This window comes from Nelumbo lutea, chromosome 3 (assembly GCF_056320005.1).
Source record: "Nelumbo lutea isolate HS-2025 chromosome 3, American lotus-T2T, whole genome shotgun sequence".
Taxonomy (NCBI): Eukaryota; Viridiplantae; Streptophyta; class Magnoliopsida; order Proteales; family Nelumbonaceae; genus Nelumbo; species Nelumbo lutea.
Genome location: NC_142686.1, coordinates 13,643,990 through 13,657,914, shown reverse-complemented (window position 1 = coordinate 13,657,914; position 13,925 = coordinate 13,643,990).

Sequence of the window (13,925 nt, the reverse complement as noted above, 5' to 3'; positions counted from 1 at the left end):
TGCTATTTTAATCCCTGCCTTTAACCAACCGTTGATTGGCAGTAAAAGGATATAAATGCCCTTTTGTGTATCATCTAATTTTCCTTATCTACCACACCCACATAAACCTCACTGGATCATGAAAACTCTTCTATTTGTTGGGGCACTCCGCAAAATGCCCATACTCCTCATAGTTGCAATATACAACTCCACCTTGCCATCAATGAAGAGGCTCATGAAATCTTCCCCATCCACAGTTATGAGGGATCGGAACCAGAGATGCAGACAGAGAAAGAGAAAATAATGTAGATCCTAGGCAACTTTCCAGAAGAACCCAAAGAATTCATCAACGACCATATTCATACTCGCATTTCCCTCCCTGGCCAAAGAGATTCTAAAGTTGTTTCTAATGAGAACTCTTAGTATCTGGTCGAGAATCGAGATCGTTGGGTTAGAGACAATGAGAGGAACGTCCACAATTTTCGGTGGGCAAGCAACAGGGAGGATATGAGAGTAGTGATGAGGGGTAATTTGGCCCGTCAAATGATGTGATGACATGTGGAGTGACAGAATGATGAGGTGACACCTCAGCAACCTTGGGAACCTCAATTATCCTAGTCACCTTGCACACCTTGGGTCACCCAGTTAGACCGGGCTCAAATAGCTCAACTATATGCACCGATCTACTGAGATGCCACGTAACCTCTATCCAGAAGCAAGTCAACTGTCTCTGATCTCCTCGTGATCACATCACCATGTCAATGGAATTCATCTTCTCCTGCCCGATTCGGACGGACCTGGATAAGCCTTATCAGCTTATGTGGAGTTTGCCTTTGAGTGCGAAACCAACTCTAGACCAAACAAGCCAAGGATCTCGAACACGCATCGTGAGGCCCATGGTAGCTTGCCTATATAAAGGCCTCGTCTCTAGCCTCACCAGGTATGTGTGATTCAGCTCTCTTAATACTCTAGCAATATTGCTTTCAACTCACTAAAAAACCTCTTATTTGCTAACTTAAGCATTGGAGTGCCCACACTAGGTAAAGCATCCCAGACACTCTGACCTCCTTTTCTTGTAGCTAGACTAGGTGGCCTAGCTAGCCTGACATCCGAGATGTCCTCCAACAGGGAACAAGGTTTTAAAAACTGACCCAAAAATAGAACTGTTGTAGCTACTGGTTTCTAAGTCAGCAGTTCGACCGTCTGGGTCAAACGGTTTGAATGGTTTGCATTAGGGAAAATATTTTGAGAAAGGAGAACTGGAGAAGAGAATCAAGTGACTGTTGTCGGCTGAGAAAGAAGAAAAGAAGGAAAGAAAGAAAGGAAGGAGAAAGGAAAAAAGGAAAATAAGAGAAAGGAAAGGAAGGAAAGAGAGGAGGGAAGAAGAAGGAAGAGGAGGATGATTAGACACTCACCGGCGATGATAATGGTGAAGACGATGACGAGGTGGCGGTAACAGAAGCTGATCTAAGATCAATTTTTCTTGGATCTCAGATATGAGATCGATTTCTCTACAACTTCTTCTTCTTCTTCTTCTTCTCTCTCTCTCTCTCTCTCTCTGCTAGATCTTAGATCTGAGCTCGTGTCTCAGACTCTCAGTTTCTTCCTTGTCTACAATTTTCTTAAACCACGAACCATTGTCTAGGTTAAACGAGTTGATAGTTCGGCCACTCGGGTCAACGATTTTCTGATGAAGTCAATGGTTTTTTATCCAAGAACGGGTTATGGGTGAAATAGAACCAATTGATTGGATGGTTTCTAGGTCGAACGGTTTGACCATTTGGATCAACGGCGGTTCAAAAACATTGGCAGGGAGAACCAGATTGTGAATCATCAAGTAGAATCAAATGAAGGCAAGTATAGAGGAAAGTATGAGAAAATTTGAAATTTCCCTTAGTTGCATCCAAATTAATTACTCTATAGGGAGCTGCTTATTTGCTCAAGGTCTATCCAAAATATGCCTCTGTATTAGTCGCGGATCACGATCTTCCAACTTCTAAGAACACAGATCTCTTTGCATCATCTTGTCGAACAAGTTTGAGGCATTTTCCGGGCCCTAATATTTCCAATACAAGTCAGGCATGCAGTCAACAAATAAATATCTAATGTACAAAACCGAGTCATTGAAATGGGCATGGACCCTTTATCCGTCTCAGGTACTCATTACCGAGGAGATATGCTGTAGAAAAGTAGTGTAGTTATGGTAGTTGGGCGTGTTCTACAATGATTTAGGAGGTTTACAATTTGAATTGCTTCTTCCAAATGTCTCTATTGGAAGAATGGAGTTCAAAGTTGAAACCCATGTCCCAGGCTGAGCATTCAAGCAACAATTAAACATTTCCTTCACCTGCACTACTCTTCAAATACATTAGGCTGTTAACGTGATTATTAGTAAACAAGCCCTTCGGCATTTATCTGTCACCAATACAAATTGCAAGAATAAGATGGAAGGAAAAAGAAAAAGGTAACAGAGTCAGGTGATTCTGAATTCTCATAGTAGGCCGCGATAGTGAGGAGCCCCTCAAGTACCCAAGCATTTCCCAATATGAAGTTGGAGATTGTGAAATTGGCGGCATCAGTATGCTTTATTGAAATTCATGTTTGCATCCATTACAGCTAAAAGTCTGTTTGGTAAGAAGGTAAATTTGTCGGTGCAAAACTAACCCAACTTTGCAATTTATATGAACCGTTTTACACTATATATATTTGCATTCACACTTATTTGCATTGTTTCCAAATGCAGCCTTGGGGATCTAATTTGTGTCACCGAGCACTGTTTCAGTCTCAAGGTAGAAGACTATAAACAGTGTTTTTTTGAAAGATAGTTTTGACACTTTAAAAGTTTTAAATCACACATATCATCATGTGGCACATATAACTAAAGACTACTAGCGGCAGGCATTAAATTGACACATTTTAAAAGTTCAAATATTGGATTGGCACATTTTGAAGTTCAGAAAACTAACCCAAAGTACAAGATACTAATATGAAAATTTTCCTTAGTGTCTCGTAGATAGGATGTAGAGAGAATTTGTAAGTAGATCTTAGTTCAAGAATTAGAGACATTTCTAATGATAATAGGTGCATAACAATGGTGGAAAGATAGGCATAATAGCATCATTGCATTTAAGTGATTGAGCATATCTAAAATTTAAACAATGTATCAAAGCAAATACAGTATAAGGTTGTGGGTGGTACCATCGTGACCAGATATTGAACAAACATTTTAACCAGTATTTGTTTTTGGTATTGGCATTGCTACTTAAAACATTTAAATAAAATGTTTATGTTCAATGTGACCCACCCTAATATATTGCCTTTCATCCATGGTCAATTTTAAAAATAAAGGTTTTTTCCAATATAGACCTAATGATTATAGACGCATATAACAAAAAAAAATAAAAAAAACTGTGTTTTGGAGGTAGGGTTTATGGGTAATCGACTGTGTATATCTGTCTTTATTAATATACAATGTATACATTACCACATAGATACCAACTAAGAGCCAGGTCATTAGACTGTTTCTTCGAATAGGTACCTGAATTAGGAAAAATCAAGTTGACTTTCCCCAAAACACACTTTGGCTTAGGTTTCTAATAAAAATGTATTATTGACTGTTTTAACTCGAAACAACCATCAAATAGAAAAATTATTGTGGGGAGCTGATGTGTGGTTCGCTAGTCATCCAATTGGAGAAGCATTCGCAATCTCACGAAGTTACGAGTCCGAATCTCTTAATAATAAAACACTTTCAACTCTTTACCAACATCATTTGACATCATACATTTCATCTACATCTTCATTTTTATGGTGGGTCTCATTGTCTCAATATTATAGTGAAATATGCCGTATAAGATGAAATCGATGAATTCAGATTTGCACCCTACAAAGGAGCGCCCCACAGAATTGAAATTAATAGAAGATTGGAAGATATTTTGTTGATAGGAGATCCCAACAATCCAAAGAGGAAAGGTCAGTTACGCAATTGGACTTTATTTTATAGAAGGAAACCAAACGATAACTGTGGAATATGCCTTCTTTTTTGTCATCAATCACATTCAATAAAAAAACACATCATGGAGTAATGGCCAGCAGCTGAATTGGATTAAACGATGGGCTTGATGATTCCGGTCCCTTCATTCCCGCTGTATAATGGCCCTTTTTCTAGCATGATAAGGCAAAAAATAAAAATAAAAAATCATTAGTTTAGGTGCTCGGAGTACTTTGGACAATGAAAGTGCACAAGTGCAACCTTCTAATGACTTGGACGAATTCGATTATATTTTATCAAATTAAAAATATAAGCCATGATGGACTTACCATATATTCATTAATTTAGGTGTCAATTTTCAAGTTTTTTAAGGAATATTTTTTCGTAATTTAGGTCTCGAAAAGATATTTGAGTTTTTGAGATCTTGTTTTTAAAGTTCTAGACCATGGTTTTTAAAACTGAACCAGAAAAATTAGAAATCGGTTAGGTGATCAGTTCTGTTTTATCCTATAACCATTATTTCACCAAAAATTGTTGATTTAATTAGTAGATCACTGACCCAGGCGGTTGAATGTTAAAATTGTTTGAACTGTCTAATGGTTTTGGCAATTTTTTTAATTTTTTAATTTTTTAACATTTTAATTTTTTTTTGTCAGAATAGGCTATCTATTTGGTTCTAACAATCGAACCATTCGACCCAGGAACCGGACCCCTGACCGATTTATTGTCCGGTTCAATTTTAAAAACCTTGATCTAGACCATTTGGTAAGTATCCTAATTTATCTATAAAGCTGTTAAATGAAAGATTTTAGATATTGTAAAATAGTAAGTTTGAAATTAGATTTTTGGCCATTTTAGATTTATACGAGTTTTTTAGGGCATAGAACTTTTTGTCTTCTTACATTTCATTGCTAAGTCCAGATATACCAAATTTTGATCTTCCAAATCTTGAAAAAGCCTAAAAAATCACACGTAAAGAACCTAAACATGGTTTATCCTCGGGGTGATCATGGGCTGGGCTTCGCACATATTATTAACGCTATAGCCCTGGTTTGGGCCCGGACTGCAATTTAATTTGTCTATCTACTAATTAATGGGGTGTTTGTCTTCGCTAATATGGTATGATTTTGAATTTTAGAAGAAAATAATTGTCACATGCATATTGCCAAACACCCTTTAAATATTAAATGTTAATAGGACGACACCTCCAAAATTTTACGTTTAAAATGAGCCAAAGTAGCTGAACTGAGTGGTGATTATAAATTTATAAGAAAATATTTTTTCTATCAGAAATGTTTTAATTTAATCAATACAAATTGTTGTTTCTACCTGAGTTTTGAAATTTCAGCCATAAGGCTAACAATCAAACCCATGTAATCTTTTTTCCTAATTAAAGTGACCATCTTGTATGATTTCTCACTAATATATATTGATTGGCTTGAACCTTGCATATAGAAACAATGGTGATACCTGATAGTGCGCAATCTAGATGCTCTTAGCTAGAGGGTAGTTTGGACATCGGTTGCTTTGTCAGCCGGTTGAACTGCAAGGAAACAATACTCAGAGAATTCAAGGTGGTTTACTAGGTGTAGGTGCTCTGATGTTTAAGTTAGTATTCTTAATATGCAAGCTGAAAGCTTGAATGCAAGTAAGCTAGTGAGCAATTAATTGTACGTACCTTGAGACATTGGGGTTGGTGTCCTTATATAAATGAGCCACCGCGGGTCTTACAAAACACCTCAAAGATCTTCGACATGTGCTACTAGGAGTTTATTCCGCACCAGGAGGTGGACTTCGTAATACCTGATAAGGCTTATCGAGTCCGTCCGATCTGGGCGGGATGAGGATAAAGCTTGTAGACGTGAATTGTGATCCCAAAGAGGTCGAAGACAACTGGCTACGTGTCCCCTCGGCAGGTCGGGCCATCATGAGCTGCTCAATCCTCAGTCTTGGCTGAAATACCCAAACTGACCTGCCTCGCTGAGGTGGTAGGAAATGCCGAATCATCATCCAATCAATAGGTCACTTCCATGTATTCAAGTGTTGATAAGTTAGACCAAATTACCCCTCATCAATTCAAAATGCAACCTTGAACAGAGTCCGAAAATGAGACTTTTTCATTGCCTTAAACAATGGAAGTGGTCGCCCAAAGTAAAAAACAAAGAATATTTCTTAATGGCCGCCGATGCAAATGGGTTGGTTTTGGTTATTTCTGGATTCAAAAACCAACCAAGACCTGCCCTATTTCGCCATTGTGGTTGTTGTGTTGAGAAACCACTGTAGCGCAAACAGGGTCAAGATGATGATGGTCTTGGTCAGATCCTGGATATTCTGACCAAAATCCGTTTCAGCATTCACATGTTTTTTTTTCATATTTTCGGTTTTGTTAAATAATAATAATAATAATAATAATAATTAAATTTTTAAATAACTGTAATTGCAATAATAATTATAAATACTTATAAATATTAGTTAATAATTTTTGGAATAATAAATTTCCAACCATTTACTTCTGAAATTTTGTTTGAATACAATAATTTGCTAATTAATTAATAATTGCTTGCTAGGAATATTTATTACAACAACAACAACAATAATAATAATAATCAGAATTTAGTTTCATACTGTTACTAATATTTCATTTTTATTTCAATTTACTGTTAATTTCTTATTTTTAAACACTAATTATTGAAAATTAGTATAACTTATTTTATTCAATATTTAATTTTTCATTGCATTTTACTGTTATTTCCTTATTTTTAATCGTTGATTTAGTTAACTGAAAATTATCAGAAATTGGTGCAATTTAATGTTATTTAGTATTAAGTTTTTTTTTGTAATTTACTGTTATTGTCTGATATTCAAACATTAATTGTTGAAAATTATAAAAAAATTAGTATAATTTATTGTTATTTAATATTTAATCTTTCATTGTATTTTACTGTTATTTTCTTATTTTTAATCACTAATTATTGAAAACTATCAAAAATTGGTGTAATTTGTTGTTATTTGATATTAATTTTTTATTGTAATTTACTGATATCGTCTGATGTTTAAACATTAATTGCTGAAAATTAAAAAAATTAGTATAATTTATTGTTCTTTAATGTTTATTCTTTCATTGTATTTTACTGTTATTTTCTTATTTTTAATCGTTAATTATTGAACATTATGAAAATTTGGTGTAATTTATTGTTATTTAATATTTATTTATTTTTATTGTAATCTACTGTTATTTTGTGTGAAATTATAAAAAATTATTATAATTTACTATTACTTAATATTTAGTTTCTTACTGTAATTTACTCCTATTTTCTGGTTTTAATAATTAATTGTTAAAAATTATCATAAATTAGTGTAGAGTTATAAAAAGGTTATTTTCATTTATTGTTATTTAATATTTAATTTTTTATTGTAATTTACTGTTATTCTCTGAATTTTAATAATTAATTGTTGCAAATGATAAAAAAATAGGTTTTTTTTTTCAAACCCACACCACATTATTGAGTCCATGCATTGTATCTCCATAAATGATAACATACAAGTACAAGAAATATTTCGAATGTATAGGACTGTAGGGTTAGTGTGGGGAGCCAATAGAAAGAAACTGTGATATACTGTTAAACTATTAACAAATCTAAATTAAACTAGCTTTGAGCATTATTACTGTTGCATGGAATTCATATGAGTTAATGTGTTATGGAGAAAGAGGCCTGTGGACAGCAAATGTCGAAAAGCTTTAAAAAAAAAAAAAACTTAATTATATATATTACACTAGCTTTGAGCATTATTACACTGTAAGATTGGGAAAAAGGTTTGGCTGTAAAAAGAAAAAAAAGAATGGATAAATTAAAGTGACACGTATGGCACGTTACAATGGCTAAGGGGAAAAGCTTTAGCTGTGGGAGGCTGTTGACATAATTTTTGAAAATGCGAGAATGGATAAATTAATAATTTTATATTAATTTATTTTTACTGAAAACCAAAACATGGATACAAATAAATAAACTGCCCACATCGTACTCGACTCAGAAACTGTCTCAACAACCTATGCTATTGGGCCCAAATAACCAAAGTTGCAAAGAGAGGGAGATGAGGTAATGTTATGTACGTGAAGCTTCTAAACAATTTTGGACTATTATTTCCAATCAGCCAACCTTCTCCATCTGCTGCGTCCCAGGCTGAATGTAACTGATTAAGGTGTTTCCATTGCACTGCACGGAGGTAGTGTTTTGTGGGTAGATTTGGATACATTTCTTGTGGGATGCGTTCTATGCGCCCATTCAAATCCCTTGGGATTGGATACATATCCTTAAGACTATAATATGTGTTTCAATTTTCCATTACACATACGGTCTTGTAACGTTGACACCTATCATAGACTTATATCTTTAATTATCTTTTACATGCATTATCTATCTCTTAATGGTCATTTATACTATTGTTTTTAAAACCAAGACGGGACCGAATGGTCGGATTGGAAAAACTGAGAATCGGTCCATTTTCCTTCAACCTCAAAATCGTTGATTTTGGTCAATAAACCGTTAAATCGGCTGGTTAACCATTTGTACCATTCAAACGGTTTTGACCATTTTTCAATTTTTTAAAATTTTTAACTTTTTTGTTAGAACGGGCTGGCTGTTCGAGTCAAACGGTTGGACCGTTCAAACTAGTAACCGGACCCTTGGTTGGTTCGGTCACCGGTTTGTTTTTAAAAACCATGATTTATACATGCACCACATCTAGGGGGATGACAACTTTTTCCGTAAAACCGGGGCCTGGCCTAAATTAGATAGGTTTCCCCAATCTTAAATGGAAACGGGGCATGGACAGGACAAAGACAGGTTTTGTATATAATTCTTCAGATCTAATAATAAATTATTAAAATATGCTTAGGTTTAATACTAATTTCTAAAATTTGTTACATTTCTTTCCAAAATACTAAAATCTTTAGAATTGAATATTTAATGTATAAAATACTCTTAAATTTTTATAATATAATTTTTAAAATACCCTAAATATAATATAGTTTAGGAATTGAATTAGAGTATAGAAATTTTGAAGATTCCCCATCGTCGATAAGGAGGAAATGCCCCACCCCACCACCAGAGATGAGATAAGAGATTTTGGCGGGGACAGGGAGGAGGTGCCCCACCCCAAATTCGCCCCGCTGCCAAAACAATTATCCACTTTAATAATAGTATGGACATATAGGGTATCCTTGTAGATACCCATAACGAACCATAAGCTCCATACACTCCCAAAGGAGAGTTAAATTGATCATTTTTAATGAATAATCACTTATGGGAAAAAACTCACCAAATACTCAATATTAAAAAAATAAATGCTTATTAAAAAATAAACACTTATAAAAGCACTTAAAAAGCATCTCACCAAACACTAATTGGGATAAACATTTATTTAATAATTTATTTCAACCCTACACACTACTCTTGAACCATGGATCATTGCAGCTAATAAAATAAATACCATTGCAAAGTGTCGACCAGTTGGTTGGCAAGGTCTCCAGCTATTGATCGAATCCCATCTGCACTTGGTTAGGGGATGGACTACTCTTATGTAGTCCTTTAAAAGAAATAATAATAAATATCATCATTTGGATGGTAAAAAATAACTTATTCCTTTATGAGAACTTTAGAAGTACACTTGGAAAGACTACAAATACAAATATTTGTATTTATACTCCTTCCAAACTGAGACCTAATATCAAATGTATTGTTTTGATACATTTGACATTGTTCCTAACTATATTGTTTCATACAAATGTATTGTTTCATCTACACCTAATACCATCATCTTGGTTTTCAAGTGTATTGTTCATACCTCCACACATGGTTTTTGAAGCACTATTGATCCAGATGGTTAGATCGTTTGGCCTAGGAATCGTTGAGGTAACTGGTTCTGTTATCGGTCAATAATTTGTTGATCAAAATAGTCGAACCATGGTTTTTAAAAACGACCTAGAGACCAAATTAGTCAAGGGTCCAGTTATCGGGTCAGCGGTTTGCTGACCAAAATCAATGGTTTTGGGCAAATTTTCGGTTTTGGGGAAAACCGAAACTGGTCACCTGACTGGTTCCTAGTTTTTCTAGTCCGACTGTCTGGCCCGTCCAATTTTGAAAACCATGAGTTGAACTGTTAACCTGTTCAATAATTTTTTTTATTTTTATATTTTTTTTTATTTTTGTTGTCAAAATGGATCATTCATTCGAACCGGACAATCAAACCATCAACCCAAAAGCCGATGACCAGAACCGCTCCATTTCCAAGTCATTTTTTAAAACCATGCCTCTACTTAACACACACCACCATCCCCCTAGCACCGTTCCTAACTGAATGAATGCATAAAAATTTCTGAGAGAGAGAGACTAGACAATAAAAACCCCTTAAAAATAAAAGAAGGATCCAAGTGGAATTTAGATAATCAGATTGATGCCTCACATGCACATCTCAGCGTGTATTCAGAGCATCTCGCATGCTTCATGGGTTGATGTTCTTATACACGGCTGGGATGAGCTGTGAGATGCCCATGCGAATTCATGTGTACTATTGATTTGGCGCATTTGAATCTAATTTCCTAAATGGTACCATCCTCATCCTCCGTTATATCACTGGTTCATTTAAATTTATATCTCTGCCCCACAACGCCTCACAGCATATCCGGATGTGTACGGAGAATATCTTTCGATGATATTATCGATTCTGGTATTATTATCGGGAGATGTTTCTAATACACAATGAGAATATGCTGTGGTGTCATGGGGGTAGTCGTTGGGACTCCGTGCGACACTCGAATGCGACGAGTAAGTCTAAGAAACAAGCAACAACGCAAGAAAATGCAACAAAGATGGTACACTAATTAGAAAAAGGTTACTTGTATTGCATTAATGGATGGCAAGCATAAGCACACAGTTTGATGTCGAGGGGATCTCATGCTTAACCTTTACATGCTCATGACTCACTCGACTACCTACCTCCCCTCAAAGAGTACGTTAAGCTTTTGGGGGAGTGACAATAGGAAACATCAAAAAGACAAAAAATCATACTAAGTAATTACAATAACGCCATTGGCGGTCCCCCCTTACAAAATACATGCAAAGCCCACCCATGACACACATGTTGACACCATGAAGGCACGCGGTTGGCACTCTGATGGCTCATTGTAGGTGCTTGGTGGCGCGACGAATGAGTCACCTATGACATTCTCCCCACTCAATTCGATCTACATCCTCGGAGATCGGCTTCAGCTGGTTCCTTAGAGTCACTATTGCGAAAGGAAAGTTCTTCTGCTGCTCTCTGAACCGGCTGTCGTCCAAGGCCGAGGTGTATGTTTTGGTGGCATAGTTGGGTTGACTCATTCTGTTGGGGTTTCCTATGGCTAGGTCCTTTCCTAGCAGCCTCAAGGTATATTAGTGGCTGGTTCAATTTGGCTAAGGGGTATGTTTGGGCCAGGTAAGGATCAAAATGGTGTTTTGGATTATTAACGTGTGGGTTCCCATGCATTTTTCCCCAAGGGTAACTCACAGGGATACTACGGGAACTAGCCTTAGGGATGATGTGAATGTGGTCCCTAGATGGCTTGGGTGGCACTCGCTCTCTCCGGTGGTTGTGGTAGTAGATGTGGGCAATGTTTGACACGGCCTTGGGTCTTCTTCTGTTGGGCCCACCAATTGTGGGCGCTTGCGGCTTATGCTGCGAAGTCAACTTTTGCTGATGTGGTTGGTGTTGAAGCTGATGCTGATGCTGATGTTGACTTGGGCGCTGGCATTGGCATTGGCGCTGGAAATGGAACTGTCTTGGGGGTGACTTTTTCCTGGTGACGACTTCCCAACCAGTTCCAATGTCGATGTGAGGTACTTAACAGGGGTTCTTCCTTGTTGACGCAACACTATCTTTATGGTTGTTGGTTTCTTGGTACAACTGTAAGGCTGAAAGCTGCTTCCTAAGTATCTGCAAGGCTGATGAAACAGGAACCATGCAAGGGGAGTGTTCGTCCAGAATAAGAAAACTGTTGATGTGTGGCATAAGTGCTGCTTCCGCCTGCGTGAGGAACTCCACTCCAAGAACAACCTGAAAATCATCCAAGGGAACCACAGATAGATTGATGGATCCTTTCCATGGTCCAACTCGGAGTTCTACTCCACGGGCCATGCCCTCTATTGCTTTGGCCCTGGAGTTGACAACCTTGACCCACCCAGCTTGTTTGGTGGTGGTCAAGCTGAGTCGCTTTGCCTCCGCAAGCGAAATGAAGTTGTGGGTGGCTTCAGTGTCCACCAAGGCTTGGGTCGGCCTCCCGCCGAGGGTGATGTCTACATAATTCAGCCCCTTGTGGGCTTTGGTGGGCCGCTTGGATGTGGCCTCTTTCTTGACCATGGCGTTGATGAGTTGGAGGGCGCCTACTCTTGGCGCCGCTGTGAGTTTCTCCTCATCGCTCTCTTCACTATCGTTGAGTTTGGCGATGAGGGCAGTTATTTTCTTTCGGGTTGGACAGTCACTCGTCCAATGCTTCCCGTTGCAAAGGTAACAAGGCATAGGAGGAGGTCTCCTAGTGGATTGGTGGCCCTGATAGCTTGGGCCTCCTTGTGGCTTCTTCCCATGTTGGTAATTGTAGGGCTTGTCCGCGGGCACTGGCTTCTCCTTTGTAGAGGTTGATTGTTGTTCTCCCCACTCAAACTCATGGTACGTGGGCTGGATGGTTTTTGCACATCTTCCTTAGGTGTTCTCAAATCAACAAGCTGCTCAGCTACGGCCATGGCGGTGGCGAGGTCCTCAACCCCGCGTCGCTGGAGTTCGAGCTCGGTCCATGGCTTGAGACCGTCCATAAACTCCTTGACATAGTCATGTAGTGATTCTTGATGTCTGAGATTCTTCATTCTTCTGTGCGCCAGGTACTCCACATTTTCTGGGTAGAATTGCCGCTTGATCTCACGCTTGAATCCAACCCATGTGTCGATGGTGCGGGTTCCACGTTCAATGTCTTGGCAACACCTACGCCACCATAACATTGCAATATTAGTCAAATACATAGCAGCTGTACGTACCTGAGTTTGGTTGTCAATGATGCCAGTGGCAGAGAAATATTGCTCCAATTGCCACAAGAAGTTGTCAAGCTCCCTAGCATCCCGAGCACCCGAGTAAGGTGTTGGCTCTCGGATCTTGATGTTCATGGAAGCTAGGGTGGAGGGAGTGCTAGGTGCGTTGGCCACTGCCCTCTTTAGGAGAGTCATCTCATCTCTCATCTCATCCAATTGCGCTTGATATCTATCTAGCAAGCCCTGTAGGCTGCTTTGGGAATGCCCAGATCCCAAATTCTGTATGGTGGTGTGCATGTCTCTGAATGCGCCATTGAAACGTCCTTCTAGTTCCACCACTGCATTCTCAACCGTCTCTAGGTTGAGGTGGAGTTCATCAACCCGATCTCGGGTTTCTCCCACTATCACCTCGCAACGTAGGAGGCGCATGTCCATGGTAGCTAGTTGGTCGACTGATTTGTCGTGCTTGCTAGCTTTAGTTGTATGCCCCTTTGGGGCTTATGTCTTGGTAGGTTCGTCAAGTAGAGCTTCATCAGTGCCGTGGGCTTGAAGCCGCCCATGTGGTGTGTCATCGGCAATGCCATGGTTGCTCTTAATTGTATTGATGCAGAGACGAAGACAAGGTCCAGAGTGTGTGTAGGAGCTCCTGCTATGATATCAATTGTCACGGGGGTAGTCGTTAGGACCCCGTGCGGCACTTGAATGCGACGAGTAAGCCTAAGAAACAAGCAACAATGCAAGAAAAAGCAACAATGATGATACGAATTAGAAAAATGCTACTTGTATTACATTAATTGATGGCAAACATAAGCACACAGTTCAGTATCGAGGGGATCTCATGCTTAACCTTTACATGCTCATGACTCACTCGATTACCTATCTCCCTTCAAAGAATACGTTAA